This window comes from Bos indicus, chromosome 18 (genome assembly GCF_029378745.1).
Source record: "Bos indicus isolate NIAB-ARS_2022 breed Sahiwal x Tharparkar chromosome 18, NIAB-ARS_B.indTharparkar_mat_pri_1.0, whole genome shotgun sequence".
NCBI lineage: Eukaryota > Metazoa > Chordata > Mammalia > Artiodactyla > Bovidae > Bos > Bos indicus.
The window spans coordinates 36313690-36329711 of record NC_091777.1 but is presented as its reverse complement, the minus strand read 5'-3'; the positions used below and the strand labels follow the sequence as shown (position 1 = coordinate 36329711).

General features: G+C 50.5%; 1 long non-coding RNA gene across 2 annotated transcripts in view; it reads right to left on the bottom strand.

The window, feature by feature from the left end:
- Positions 1-16022, bottom strand: part of LOC109572094 (uncharacterized) — a 62733-nt gene that overhangs the window by 37302 nt on the left and 9409 nt on the right. For both annotated transcript variants that reach the window (XR_011561749.1, XR_011561750.1), the window contains exons 3-6: positions 13255-13444; positions 8060-8275; positions 3127-3398; positions 2316-2486 (exon numbers count right to left, since the gene is read on the bottom strand). This is a non-coding gene — a long non-coding RNA (uncharacterized lncRNA). The remainder of the gene's footprint in view (positions 1-2315; positions 2487-3126; positions 3399-8059; positions 8276-13254; positions 13445-16022) is intronic.

The window sequence follows — 16022 nt, the reverse complement described above, 5'->3', positions numbered from 1 at the left end:
GTTCTTTATGTGCACGATGTACCAGGCACTGGTACAGAGAAATAGGACACGGCCTCTTCCCAAGGACAGGCCAGGCACACCAAATGCCTGGGTCCTGGTCCTGACCTTGGCTCGCTCACCACTGAAGTGATTTATTCAACAATAAACTGACTGCATCGGAGCCACCCCAGGTTCACCCACCCAGATCTTAGTTAATGCATCAGTCATTGTTGCCTAAGCTTTGCTCCTCACCCCAAAATTTCAAAATCCATCCTTCCTTTTCCAGATATTTTAAAAAAATCTTTCCCCCCATTTTCACAGACGTTTCCTCTGCCTCTCTTACTTTTATAAATTCACAAATAATCAAATACTCATGAGTTGACATGCTTTGTCCTAAACGTAGCTGAACCTATATAATTGATTGCTTTCCCTCTTCACCTTGGATTCCAGGGAGTTCGGGATTAAATTTAGAGGTTGATCACAGAAGGTTAGTCGCTGTAGTTAGAAATTTTGTATTCTCTTTTCCGACTGGGTTTTAATTTCCCATTTCTATTTTAATAACTTCACTGTCATATCTTTTGTTATAAGCCTCTAAAACCCTTTTTTGATAAGAGGCGGAGAATGAACAAAGTCAATTTTTAAAAGGCATATACCCTCCAGATATTCTTTCAAGAGGTTATTGATCATTTAAATTATCCTTTTCTGAGGAAGATGGCTTTAATTTATACCTATAAGGAGCATTCTCTGTACTTCCAGCATGCTGTCTCAGATGTGAATTTTACAAATTGATGAGGACAGTTCTCATTGCCTACATTCTATTTTCCCTAAATGCCTTTAGTAACCTGTGTGTGAATCAATGCATCCGGCCAAGCTCCATTTATGATTAAGCATTAATTATAATATGCCTGGCCCTGTACCTCAAAGGTTAATCTCAAGCCAAAATGTGTGTCCCCTTTCCTCTTTTCCTGACCAAGCCTCTGCCTCCTATCTGGCCCCCACACCCCATCCTCACTGGGAAGTAATCGGAAGACCCTGTTAATGAACAAACAGCCTGGAACACTGGAACACCCATATGATTTTAGAAGATTTCCCGCAGGCGAACATTAAATCCTGTCTCTACCACCACCCTCCCCCCGCCAACTACCCCGTGCTCTGCTGTGCTGCTTTGAGCGACTCTCATGCCTAACAGCTGATTCTGTTCAGCAAAATGTTTGTAAATGTCGGTGGCCGTGTCTCCTCCACGCTACGGTGAGCTTCCGCCCCCTGAAACTGTGTTTTCTGAGGCTTTTGTGTCTCCTAATGGCGCCTGGAACATTTTGAACATGATAAGGAACTCAAATAAAATGAACAATACACGTTTCCAACCAGCTAGAGCTTTTGATGAGGCCCTTAATGAAAACACTGAGCCGCATCAACGTGTGATAAAGGCAAACATCTGGAAATGCCAGCGGCAGATGTCCGATCCTGCTGAGGCTGATGAATGGGCACCAAGCTCTGTGGGGCTCAGCTGGGCCTGCTGCTACCTCAGCGACAGCCGTCCCCCTTCCCAGGACACCATCTGGGCTGGAGAGGGCTGAGAATGCTGGCGTGCCCACTCACTAGACTGAGCCACCCCAGTCGACCACCGACAGGGGATTGTGCCCAGTCTTCAAGGAAGAGGAGGGGCAGGTTAAATGTATCTTCTCTTTCACTTTTCCATTTCACGGAAATATATTTTCTAGATGAAAGTGTTAATTATACCATAGGCACCATCAAATGGCACTAAGTGATAACTAAATGCTCAGGAGGCTGACGTGTATAGTGTTCCAAGTGGCTCTGTGATTTATTACCTAATTTAGATAAACGGCAGATAGTGGTATCGTAATAGCCCCCTTTTATTCTGGTTTATGCCTCATTGTCTCTGGGTGTAGAATAAGACATGAATCATCAGACAGGCCCCATGGGAAGAATGGCAGAAGGGCTAAGAGCACAGGCTCCAGCATTAGACCCATGGGGCTTGAAACCCCAGCCCCGCTGCTGAGCAAGGGCTAAAGCCATGACCGCTGAGGGCTTCTGGGACGGGACCAGGGTTAAGTACAGAGTGAGGTGAACCCCTTGGCCCCATGTCCAGCATAAAGCATGGGCTCCACCTGTGTTGGCTGTTGTTAAGTCTTGGATTGAGGGCTGAGGGATGACTGGATCTCCACTCTCAGAGGTGAGGGGCACTTGAGCCCCCAAATTGTACACAGCGAGGAGGGGGTATGAACCAGGGGTATTACTATGAAAGGGTAGCCCCTGTGGAGTGCCATCCTGTGGCTGAGATGGCATCTCTCCAGGGCCCGGCCATGTTTACTTACATTTCCGAAAGAGGAAAAGGCCTTTCAGGTTACATGTTTCGCTCCAAGTCACTATTTTCTTCTGAGTGTAGCTTGGCTCCTCATGATGAGAGAGGAACATAAGGCGTCTCAGACAGAATGACTTTGCGCGTCTCCTTTCATGAAGGAGGCAGTCTTGGGAACCACGTGGTCCTGCCATGGGGACAGAAGACACAGGGCAGCCATGAGTCCTAAGGATGTGACCCCAAACCTTTATCAAATCACCTGCCTTGGGGGGAAGTAACCTCGCTGTCTCTACCCATAGTGCCTCAGATGTAGGTCTCCACTAAAAGCTACAAATTCCAGAAATAAGTTAAAAATCAAATCATCAGAAGAGGGAAATCCCATTTTCTAAGAGTTACCAAGTGTCTGGGTAAGAGCTAGGGTCTTTCCCAGCCAGGCCCACAGGCCCTCACAAGTCTGCACACATGTGACCAAGGTCACAGCGGTTGCCCCACATCTGGTGTCACCAAGAACAAGGTCTCCTGCAGAGTGTTCCAAGTCACTGGAGGGGCCCCGCCAAGTATCAGTGCCTTTTCATCTCCAATTCAGGCAGAGAGCTTTCTTGTCTATGCTCTATTCTTGGAAAGTGTTTCAGGCTGTCGTGATCCCCCTGATTCTGTACTGGGCTGGGCTGTGCACAGCCTCTGTGGCCAGGAACCTCATGACAGGTGGGCCAGAGACCAGGTGCTCGCCTCCTGCTCCTGAGGGACCTAGACTCGTCCAGCAGTCCCACTACTAGAGGTTCCCCCCCGACCCAGAGCCTCCTCGTGCCCCAGCCTTGCACACTCACCCTTGCATCTGCTGAGCTGTGGTCGTGGGTACTCCAGGAGAAAACACGGTAACCAGGCCAGGGATGGCCTGCTGCCCCTCATCCCAGGACTGGCACTCCCTGCAGAGTGAAGCCCCTAGGTGTTCTGAGAGTTCCTCAAGGGCCTCAGCCCATTCAGTCACGGGCATTCTGTAAAAATGGGGATCTTCTCTCCTCCACTTAGGAGGATCCAGTGACGTATCCTTCAGGGTGCTGGCCCAGCCTTGGGGCTGAGGGAAGCCGGGTGAATTATCCTGCAGACGATCAAACATCAGCAAATCCACTCTAATCCGCTTCATTTAAAACTTTTGTTTTCCATAAAGAATTAAGCTAGGAAAGAATTTAATCATACTAAATCCACTTCCAAAATGGTTACAGATTCCATGATCAAGAGTAGTGATTAGGAAAAAAAAAGACTTAAAAAACTCAAAAACCCTGGATGTTGAGAACTCCTGTTTGGTACCTAACCGATCAAAGCAACATTCCTGACTCCAAGAAGTAGCCTTCCTCTGGGTTAGGAGGAGAAAGACAAATGGAGGGGAGATCAGGACACTTTTCTTTACACAGAAGGCAGTTCTGACCTGCAGCGAATTTGCACTGGTGTCTTCTATGAGCCTGATGACTCAGTGGTAAAGAATCCTCCTGCCAATGCAGAAGTCATGGGTTGGATCCCTGGGTTGGGAAGATCCCACAGAGAAGGAAATGGCAACCCACTCCAGTATTCTTGCCTGGAAAATCCCAGGGACAGAGCCTGATGGGCTACAGTCCACGGTGTCACAGAGTTGGACACGACTGAGTGACTAAACAACAACAACTGCTCTAAGCTGGCGCTGTTCTGGGTGATCATGGGGAACAAGACAGACGCAGTCCCTGCCTTGATGGGCTTTACCTCCTATTGGAGGAGGAAAGACAATACAGAACTGCATACTGTGTGAAACGGTGATATTCGGGAAAGGAAAGTGGAGCCAGGTAAGGGCATAGAGAGTGGTGGAAAGAGTGTTATTTTATATAGGGTGGTAGAGGCCATGTCAAGGAGATGATGTTTGAGCAGGGACCTGAATATAGTGGGCAGGTGTGCTGTGTGGATAGCCCCTGGGACAGAAGCGGTGGTTACAAATCTCATCTCCAGCTTCAAAGAGGCAAGACTAGCTCCTCATCATTCCAGGAACAAAGCCTCCTTACCAGCAAGTCAGCAGAGCTGGTCTCAGTCCCAGTGAGCCATTCTTCCCTTCTCAGCATCTTCCTGGAAGCCTCCTAATTCAGCACAGACTGGCTTCCAGGGGAATGATGTGCCAACTTGGGGGTGAGTCCTGGACTGAGATACCAGCGTCCGAAAGCAAAGGCTCTACCCAGCCATTGCCTTTAACACTCAGTTACAATGCCCACTGGGCTGGGCAACCAGTCAGACCTTGGGAAGGCCACCCACACCTTCCACCACCAGCATGACCATGTCTGCCGAGCTCATGTGAGCCCTGCTCAGCGGGGCTCCCACCACCAGTGCCAGAACACTAAAGCCCAACTGAGATGATTCTGGCCTAAAGCTTGTCCTCTTACTCCTCGTGCTTAGCTGTATCTGACTCTTCGCAACCCTATGGACTGTAGCCCGCCGGGCTCCTCTACCCATGGGATTCTCCAGAAAAGAATACTGGAGTGGGTTGCCATTTCCTTCTCCAGGAGATCTTCCCAACCCAGGGATCAAACCTTGCATCTCCAGCATCTCCTGCACTGCAGGTAGGTTCTTTACCACTAGCATCACCCAGGAAATCCTCAGCTTGTACTCAGATGGTGACAAATGTACCCGCCAGGATCAATCCCAGGCCCACAGCCCTTAGCACCTGGATGCAGTCCTCCTCTAAGGCCTGGTATATCTCACACCACCCCCATTTTATGGGGGAGAGACACTGAGGGTGCTGTATTGCTCAGGGCTCAGTCAGGAAGGCAGAACCATACAAACACGATGGCATGAGATATTTATTATAGGAGTTAGATCTTACACCTGTGAGAGCAGCTGGGGAAGCACAGTCCTAAAGAGGAGCTTGATGGATCAGAGGAAAGTCACTAGCCGGCCCCCGTGTGGGCGGGAGTGTTCTTCCTTGCAGAGGGGTCTAGAAGGCAGGCTTCTACAGCAAAGGGAGGCTGGGGTAGGAGTCTGTGGAACGTTGTTGGCTCTTAGTGGCCACCACCTCTGTGAGCTTGCAGAGAAGGGTCTTGGGTCACTCCCTGGTGGTCAGCTGGGCTGGCAGTCGGGAACAAAGTGGGGACCAAAATTTCAATCTAATCTGGAAGTAACAGATCCAATCAGTCCTCACTAATATGATATGATAATATGATTATGGCCTATGTGACTCCCAAACCACCAGTTAGCAGAGAAATTCTTTCCCACTCAGAGCTGGTCAGACATTTTCTATGTCCACGAACTCCATGGCTGAGAATTTTATGATCCTCAGGCACAGAAAGGGAAGGGCCAGCCCCATTTACTGGCTGATCTCCCAGCTTCAGTTTTGAACAGGGCAGTGTTCCAGGGGTCTAGGTATCTCTGTCAGGACTGGAAAGATGAGACCATAGCAGGATGAGGCTGCAGGTGTGCATGTAGCCAGTCTGAAAGTCACCCCCATCTACATTTGGGACACATGTGTATACCTGTGTATACCTATAACGTATGGCACTGAGAAAGCGTCTCTTCCACTTAATTTTTTTTAAGGCTCTCAGAAAGTACTGGTTGGTTCTTGTTATGAGTCTAATCCAACCATCACTGTTGTCTAACTCACTAGACCAGCTTCTGTATCTTGATAAATGTTGATAGAGTCACTCCATTGAATTAGCAGCTGATTATATCTGATTTACCCTATAACAGGGTTAGGTCCATTTCCTGGCATGTAGCAGAAAGGCCTGATGGTCACCAAGCTGATCACGATTGCTTCTTAAATTGCAGTCCAGATGGGTCATGCTAACAGGTCCCCCAACTAAGAAGGACATCCAAGGAGACCTGCGCAAGACTTGATAAGAAGCACCATGGCTTCCAGTACCTCCATAGAGCCCTTGACCCTCACCCAGGACCACATCACCCATGATGCTGACATCTGAGGGTGCCCTCTTCCAGAGACCACTTGCCAAAGGCAGGAGGTGAGACCAGGATGCTCTGTGACAGGATAGATTGAGAAGCTCTCTGGTTTCAGAATCAGATGGACCTGGGTTCAAATCCCAACTCCTCCCTTGCGATCTCAGGCAGCGTGCTTTACCTCTCTGGGCCTCAGTTTCCTCATCTGTGAAATGGTTAACGATAGCAGTTGACCTGCTACGATGTCAGATGGGGAGGTGTGGCGATGTCAGGAACTCAGCCTCAGACCCACAAAGCCGATGGCTTTGCAGTATCACAGGCCTCACCGACCTGCTGCGTTTGTAACAAGGTGCTCCTCTCTGGACGTGGTCATTTCAGAAGTGATGACGATACCTGGCTGCTGGTCAAGTCCTCTGATCAATAAGGACAGGGAACTGGGCAGTCTGGGCAAGAAGCAGCCAAGTGGGCTCTGAGTCATCCAGGAGCCACGGGGACCACCATCCTCCCCACACAGTGCAGTCAGCTACGTCAGGGGGAGTCTGGGCCTGGAGGGTCCTGGTATGTCAGTGTCCCCAAGATGGAATGGATGGCATTTAGCTCTTCTGACTCTGTGGGACTAGAAGGGGTCCCCTCCACTGCCCCTCCCCTCCATCCCATGTAGCAGCCATGGTGGGGAGAATTGGGGTCGGGGGGACTCCACTGTCATCCTGTTTACATACAAACCTGTGGGACCAGGGACCAATACCCATTCAGGAAGCAAGGTGGTGACATATGTGTAGTGCAGCATCAGGCCACCGGGCAGCGGAAGCTGGCCCCTTCCACCTCACCCTCCCCACCTCCACCCTGACCCAGAGTAGGAGCCCAGCTAGACAGAGAGGCCAGAAGTCCCCACCTGGGGGATGTGAGCCTTACCCTGCAGCCCAGCCAGGCCTGATTTTGAATCCTGAAGTGACCCTCCCCCCACCCCGCAAACCCCCATCCAGGTAAATGAAAGCGTTAGTTACTCAGTCATGTCCAACTCTTTCTGATCCCATGGACTATATAGCCCCCTAGGCTCCTCTGTCCATGGAATTCTCCAAGCAAGAATATTAGATTGGGTAGCCATTCTCTCTTCCAGGGGATTTTCCTGACCCAGGGATCAAACCCAGGTCTCCCACGCTGGAGGCAGATTCTTTACTATCTGAGCCACCAGGGAAGCCAGAGGGACAGTTTTCTTCCTTCAGTGGTCCAATGAGAGGCCAAGGGCCCAGGCAAATGGGGAGAAGCTTCAAGGCCCAAGGAGGCCTGGAGGATCCATTCTGTCTGTTCTGAGCCAGAAGCTGCAGGCTCGGTGTTTAAAAACATTTGCATCAACAGAGGAACTGTTTATCAATATTTAAAAAAAGAAATGTAATTAGAGGTTGGCGCACCCTGAGGGCTCCAGGCCATATATGTCAGGGTTCCTTGATCTGGAGCCTGGGGGCGGGGGGGCGGGCGGAGGACAGGGTGAAAAGAGACCACATACATGGGCTGCTATCCCGCAAACCCCACTGGGCAGGGCTCCCAGTCAAGGCTGATGAAAGCCGCCGTGGTTGATGGAATGGCATTTCACATGCGTCCACATTTTTCTCTTCTAGGTGGTTTTTCTTTCTAAACTTGGGAATACGGACATTCTATTTTAAGGACATTAATTACTGTCCAATTTTAATGTTTAACTAGTACGAACAAAAAACCCCAACTTTTTTTTTTAAACCCCAACTTTGAACCAAGGAAAGAAAACAAAAGTAAATTTATGGGGTGATTCCGTGTTCACATCCCTCAAGACTGCCTGTGGACATTTGTCTAACACGTTTATTTCTGGTCAAGAAAAGTGAATACCTGGCTTTTTGGTGGTGGTTTCTGGAGAACGAGCTGAGGGCTGGCTGAATCTGCCTCAGAGACGCCAGCTCGGGCCACCTCAGGCCAGGATGCCTCCTCCAGGCTCAAAGAGGTAGTGTGAGGAAGGTAAAAATAGAGAGGGACTCGGCAGCAGCTTTGACACACGGTTTTCTCATCCCAGGGACTGCCACGTAGGGCCCTCCTGTTTCAGCTATTCTAAGGGAAACAAAAAAAATTAAGACTATCTGAGAACTAAATAAAAACAGTGCTATATCTTAGCTTCCTTTTTTTTTTTCCTTCTGCATTCTTCCGCCTTTTCCCAAGTGCTCTTTTTGGCTCCTCTTTCCTCACCAAGCCAAAAATGGGATAAGTCTCCAAGTCTGTCCTTGACCTCTTTCTTTCCTCCCCCTGCCTTCCTCGAGAATGGTGTCCAGCTGTGGCTTCAGCTTGGGGTCCACGTGGCCACAGCCCTGCATGTTCCAGGCACTGCCTGCCTCTTGGACAATCCCCCTCCCACCATAAGACCCCAACATCCTGCAACCATATTTGGCATCTCCCTCTGGAGGGTCACACTTGGGGTTCGTTGCTGCCCACATGTGTCAGTCCCCTTGCCCTTGTCAGTATGCAGGTGGCTAGGTCCCAGCCCCTTCCGAGCTCACCTGGGAGGCAGGGCTGGGAGCTTCCACAGGAGGCCCTAATACTGAACGCTGGGGGAAATTAGGAGGGCTTCCATGAGGAGGACACTTTTCAGCTGAGGAGCTATCAACCAAACAAGGCGGGGGGACTTCAGCACGAGGGGACAGAACGAGGAAAGGCCTGCTCTGAGGGACCACAGAGGAAAGTCCTCCTCCACAAGCAGAGGAAGAGACTAGCAGAGAATTTGGGAGAGGATGGTGGGCTCAGGGCAGGGATTTTATTCTGGGGGCAATGAAAGTGTGTTAAGCTTGGAAGGTGCTCAGGTTTGCATGCAGAAAGATCACTTTGATTTCTGGGTGAGAACAGATGGTGGGGGGCCAGGCTGAAGGAGCAGGTAAGATAAACTGAGCTTGGCCAGCATGTCCCCTCAACCCCTCCCTGGCCCCACGACTAGAGCTCTATCTGGCTCCTGCTGGTTCTAACCTTCTGAGCCTCACCAGCTGTCTGTCCAAGACAACAGCCCCATCCACACTCTGGTGCTAAGTTCCCCAGGGACAGAGGATGAGGGCATCAGAGAGGGGAGGGTGGAGGCTACAAGGCTTCCCAGACCCCTGGGGTGTTCGTCCCTGGACTGCACATGCCTCTGTGGCGTTAGGGAGTCCTGGGTGGGGGGTCAAAACCTGAGCCAGGAGGGGGCCATAGATAAGTCCTCCCCACAGAGTCTGGGCTCTGCCACTCTGACTTGGACAAGTCACTTACCCTCCTCAAGCCTCTGTTTCCCTCTCCAAGTATGGGAACAATAATACCCAGCCTTCCCAGGCTCTTCAGAGAATTAAACAAGTGGTTCTGCATGCAATATCCTCAACACAGTTTCTGGCACACGGTTGGTGCCCCCTAAACATGGGTGATGGTGATGGTGCGATCTCAGCCAGCTGCAGGCAGTAGGCACTGCCACCACACACAGGAGTTCACATGAGTCCTTTCACCTTTAAGGCAGCCTAATCAATGCACTAGTTCAAACAGTGGGGAGTTTTCTCACAGCTCCTGCTGTGCCACCTGGAATATACAGAGGGAACTGATCCTTCTGGAACTTCCGGACCTGAAGCTGGCTAGAAACCATTTTATTATTTCAACCAAGGTTCCTTGGGTGCCTCTCAGGGACTGGGCTCAGTGCTTGCTGCTTTGGGGGCTCTGGGCTGCCAGCACAAAGCCCAGTGGGCATGCGACTGAAGGGAGGGGCTTGAGAGCTGCAGTGCTGAACCTTAGAGGCTGGGTGCCAGGTAGACCAGCTGAGGAGGGTGTTCCAGATACAGGGGACAGCATGTGCAAAGGCACAGAGGTGTGAAAGAGCATGGCATGTTCCAGGAAAGAGGAAAGCCACAGGTTGAGGCCATCCGAATGAATCATGGCAGAAGCAAGGCTGTGGAGGGCAGGGCCCCCAAATCAGGCAAGGGAGGCAGATTTTCTGAGTGTGGAGGGAGATTTGAAGTGCTGGCCAAGGGCAGGAGGAACTCAGACTGCTTGTGGTGGGGATCATGGGCTTGGACTTGGAGCATGAAGGTGCCACACATAGGCTTGGGGACTGTGCCACCATGCTGGCAAGAAATGAGGAGGCCTAAGTGGAGATGACAGCCAGAGAAAGGGGAAGCAGGGACTGAAAATGGACCACAGAGCTGGGAGGGACTGCCTCTGGACAGGACAAGGTGAGGGAGAGGAAGAGGCCCAGGAATAAGTCTCTGCCCACAAGACTGCAGGGGCCTGGCCTGTGGGGCTGGGAGTAGGGAGGGCAGGGCAGGGCGGCGCGGGGCGGGGTGGGGTGGGTGGGGGGGTGGTCCCTGGAGGCAGGACTCTGGCCCCTGCCTTCTCTCCACTGCTTTCAATCTCCTCTTTCTCTCTTTAAGTGCCACCAATAGGAAAGCAAATACTTTTTAAATTGTTTAATATATTTCCTTGATTTTCAGTTCAGTTCAGTTCAGTTCAGTCGCTCAGTCGTGTTCAACTCCTTGGGAGCCCATGAAATGCAACACGTCAGGCCTCCCTGTCCATCGCCAACTCTCAGAGTTTACCCAAACTCACGTCCATTGAGTCAGAGATGCCATCTAACCATCTCATCCTCTGTTATCCCCTTCTCCTCCTGCCCCCAATCTTTCCCAGCATCAGGATCTTTTCATTTTTTTACTGTAAAAAAAAAAAAAAAAAAGTGGAATGTTTTCTATTTCTTCCTCAATCAGAAAAGCAAAATTACCCACACATGAGGATTCATGTGCATGAATCTCTTGATGTTTATGTTCCTTTGATGTATTAAAATAAAAGGGGGGGGCATCATTTCAGGCACCAGGATGAGGTTTGGCAACATCCTTTGGTGCCCAGCTGGCCCTGGGTAGCCTCCCCTCACCACAAGAGAACCCGGGCTGGGGGCCACAGCCAAGCTCATTACTCAAGGGCTCGAATGAGTTCCTGACATTACAGCTCTTTACCTGTGGAATCTGCCAATCTTCCCTTGAAACCAGAGGGCAAGTTTTCAAATCCCAGGACGATGACATTTTCATAAAGTTAAAAAAAAAATTGATTTCACTTTGCAAGACAAACAGCTAATAAAACAAGATCTTTTTTGGTAACCACCCATACAGCGATCAATCTGTCACTCGGAAGGCTGTTTCCTGAGAGGTGTGAAATAAGGCCACCCTGGCGCGCTATGGGAACAGAGAACCCCCACCCAGAAGACACCTGCCACCCCAAAACAGGGAAACAATCCAATTTAGAGCACAGGAAATACACAGCTAATTAGTTGCTCAATCAATACTGACTTTTGAAAGACAAGCAAGAGGTATCTTCCAGTGTTTACATGCAGCCGCTCACACGTCATGAATATATCTCACCTCTGTTTCTTTTCAACTCCATTCCTATTGGGAACAAAACAAAAAAGTATTTCCCACCCTGGGGGCTTGCAGACTGAGCTGCACCAGGGAGCTATTCTGTGCTGTAGCCGTTCAAGAAAGAACTTGAAGGGTCAACAAAAACAAACATCAAAAGGACAGGTTTTAGTTATAAAATGAATCCCCTCTGTGCCCGTCTGAGGTCAGAATCAAGACCCCCTCATTCACTCCATCCTCCCATCTCTGCTTCATGTTTTTTCCACCTTTATTTTCCCTTAGCCCTAATTTTCTCACTCCTTAAAAAAAAAAAAAATCTTAGTACATTGCACATAGAACATCTTTTCAAAAACAAGATGCAATAAATCTTAGTTAATCAGAATCTCCCTCAAAGCAGCTCTAACTGCACAGTTCTGAGCTAAACTTGGAAGGGAAGCAGTTACAAGCTAGGTGCTGAGCAGCCGTGTCTCCATACAGTGGGCCCTCAAGAAACATCAATGAACTTGTTTTTTAGATGATGGAATCTGCAAAGCCTCTGGAGCAAGTAAGGCAAACTTAGTAGTAACTACTTTGAAAGAAATACATGACCAAAATACTATTAACGGGAACAGATCAGAATGACAACAACAACAAATGGCTGTAATTCCATGACTATAAAAGAACTGAAAACATCTGGATGTAGCAGTTTGCATAACTGAAACAACAGAACAAAGGAAACAGTGATGTTGAGGATAAAAGAAAACAGCCAGCCAGAAATGGAGACACAGAAAACAAAGAGAGGCGGAAATAACTGATTTGAAAAATGGGAAATGGGAAGCCCCGAAAATAGGAGACAGAGTGATGAATGGGGTAGGGTATATGATGAGGGAAACATCTGGAAAGAAATAATACAAGAAAAGTTTCCAGAGATGAAAAAACAGTTCAGCCTAGAACTAAAGTACACACACTGTGCCTTTCGAGTTTGACTCTCAAGGAAAGAAAGAAACATTTGCCAGTTGTATTTTTGAATGATAAATTATCTGGCAAGCTGAAATGAAGAAAGAGGTTCTTTTGAAATTAAAATGACAAAAGGACTAACATCTTGAGTGATGAAGCTGAACCTAAGGGGAAAATGTGCAATTCTACCCATGTATTAGTTATGCTCTGAAACAAGATTTGCTCTGTACAAGTGGAAAGAAGAAACAAACTCCTCTCACTAGCCACACCTAGTAGTTCCTCTAGGATACTTCTGCATCCCCTCTAAGGTCCCAACCAAATGCACAGACTGGCCATCTCAGCTTGCCTGTCCAGCCATGCCTCTTCCCTTATCTCTGTATTGGGTTTCTAGGGGTAACTCCTTCACCAGAGTTCAGTCAAGACATTTCCCCAAGGCCAGCAGTTGCTCCCTACCTTCACCTCAAGGGGTTTCTGCCAGCCCAACTTAGTCTCAGGTCTGCACGAAGTCTGACTCTGACACTCAGCTAAAGGGCTGTGTGACTTTGTGTAAGTTACCAAACCTCTCTAGACTTGAACCTTGTTGACAGTAACCTGACTCCAGCATCATCATGTGGATAAATAAATCAGCCTCTTAGGTGCTAGAACCTTTGCAAACATTATTTCTGAACCTATGAAGTCAGTGTTATCCTCATTTTAAGAAAGTAGAAACCGAGACTTGGTGAGATACCCTGCTTGATGCCCACTACTTACTGGTCTTGGGAGCAGGTCCATCCAACTCCACAGTTGGTTCTGCTGCCCAGACAGGCTGTGTCTCAGGACAGGAAGAGGTATCCAGGAACCCGGACCAAGCTCCGTGTGTCTGGGCACGTGGTCTCACTTGGAGCAGCACGTCCATCAGGGGTCATCCCAGGTGCTGGTCTGTGGTCTAGGGACCTGTGGGCTTGAGGTTCACGGTGGACAAGCAGGCAGGCGCGTGCTTAGGACCACTGCTGGCTCGGCAGACACTGCCTGGCTGTGCTGGGTAAATGGCCCACTTTCCATGCCCCCCCCCACCCAGACCCTCCCACTGCCTATTTAAGCAACAGGCCCTGACTCCACTGGCCCCAGACACCGCCAGCTTCCGGAGCTAGAAGAGCAGTGCTGCAGGCCTCGCTCACTCAGGATGAAAGGCCCTTCTGTTTCACCATTTCCTACCGGTGCGTTCTGAATGATGATGCTGAGCTGGGTTGTAGTGGGAGCTGATTCTGCTCGCCTAGGAGTGTACTGAGATGTATAACTGGCAGAGGGAGGTTCTGATTGAATTTTTCCCATTTCTAATCCCTGACTTGATGTGATCTTATTTTCAAAGAGGGAGAAAGGCTGTAGTTTGTTAAAGGACAGAGGGGAGCATATTTCAAAACAAGGTCTGGCTCAGAATACCAGTGCTCTGACATGTTTTTCTTTTGAGAAAAGAAAAGGTTCTGTAATCTCAAGGTTGCAGAGATTCCTTCCACTTCCCCTCAGGAAACCCTCCCTAAATAGTTCCTGTCGATTAATTTTATTTTGAAAAACAAACACACAGGGGATTTTTCAGAAGAATCTGGTAGGGGAGAGATGCTATACAGCCTATGGGGGATAGTATGGGGAACATCTAAGGACAAAGACCCTCCTTAACAAATTTCTCATTGAGAGATGAGGTGGGAGCTCTTCACTGCTCGTGGAGAAGGCACAGGTTGGGATTGCCGCACAGGTTGGGATGGCTCCGGAGAGGAATGCCTCTTTTATGTCCACTTCCAGATGCGTGCCAGCCTGTGGTCTAGGGGCAGGTCAGCCCGATGAGAGGGTGAAAGAGAGAGGTGAGGGTGGGTTGTCAGCTTACTGAGGGTGAGGAGGCTGGTGTCCAGGGCACAGGGGACAAGGCATCCCCTGGAGGCCAAGACAGTAGGCCATCCTCTAACCTCTCGGCAGGGTGGACTCCCTACACCACAGGCGGAGAGGGAAGACTGGGAAGGAAATAAGCTCATCAGGAAACTCAGGAAAATAAGCCAGGAAATAAGCCAGGGTGTCCCCATGGAAACAAGGGCCCCCTCCTACACAGTGAGGACCTAGGGTTCCTCTGCTTCCTTCTTCCCACTCTGATCTGGTAACATGAGTCCCTGTGCTCGCTTGGTCCTGGCCATGACCATCCAAGACTCTGTAGTGAACCCCAGTGTTACAGGGGAGGGGGCATCTGAGGCTCCGAAGTTAAATGACTTGTCCAAGATCTTTCAGCCGGCTAGAATTCTTGTCTCACTGGAGCTTTTCGAGTGTAACCCTAATCAGGAGGTCGCCAACTATTTCCCAAGTGAGAAGACACACCTTCCAGCTCCACTCAGGCTTGAGGGCAGAGGACTTGGGACACAAATTTCAGGCTCCTCTGAAACACTTTGGGTGATTTGCAAAATAAGTGTTAACTAAAGGACAGAGGCTGGTCCACAAGGACTCTGGGGAGTGAGTGACTTCTGCCTCACCTGCGATGGGAGGGTGGATAAGAGGGCTCTGCGCCGATGGGCAGCAGGACTGCCTTGAGAAAGTGGAAGACCAACGAGCTCCGCGCGGGGTGCGGGCTGGGCGGAACCAAAAAGCCAGGGATTCAGCTGGAAAGTCGGGGGCGGGACTTGGGGTTGGAAGGAGGGACTAAAGAGCTAGGACTTTGCCTGAGGCCAGGGGGTGCGGCCAGAGAGCTCTTGCCTAGGGCCAGGTTTCAGGAGGCGGGGCCAGAGAGTCAGTCCAGGCAGTGTCCGAGACCCAGGGGCCGGGACCAGAAGTCGGGGCGGGTCCGGCACCTGAGGCCGGGGCGGGGCTAGAACGGAGGGGCGGAGCCAGAGAGTGAGCCCAAGAGACCCTCCTGGGGAGTGAGTGTCTGAGCCCGCCCGATCCTCCGACTGGGTCAGCAGGGAATGCGGGGAGCCGGTGGCTTCGTGTCCAAAGGTCTCCGCGCACACGAGTGCCCTCCCAAACGCACTCCCCTCCGAAGACCCCACTGGGTTCACGAAGTGTCCGCGCCGAGCCTTCCCTCTGCCGGTCTGTCTCCTCCACTCCTTATCTGCTGCCAAACGGCTTCCTCCTCCCACCCACCCCTGTCCCAGTAGCCACAGTCCCTCTTTTTCCGGGTCTGGGTTCAGCTCTCCACCCCTCCTCCCCCCGCCCTCAGGTATCTCGGGAGGCTGAGATTATACAAAGCTCCTGGGAAGAGCTCTGATTGTTCTAGCTGCAGTTATCAGATCAAACCCTGGCCCCACTGCTGACGCTCTGAATTCGCCTCTCCCCGCCCCTCACCCTGCACAGCTCTGGCCTGGTCTGGGTCCAGCTGTTCACATGGAAGCCTCATGCCTCCCACCCAGAGTCTTCCCCACCTGTCAACCCGCGTATCCCCAGCCTGTCTATCCCACAAACCTCCGCCCCCACCCCTTCTGGCTGAACTTCGTGGGGACCATGGGGCCCACACCCTCTCCTTGGCGACGTGGAGGGTGTGGCGGTGCCTCTTGCACAGGTGCGGC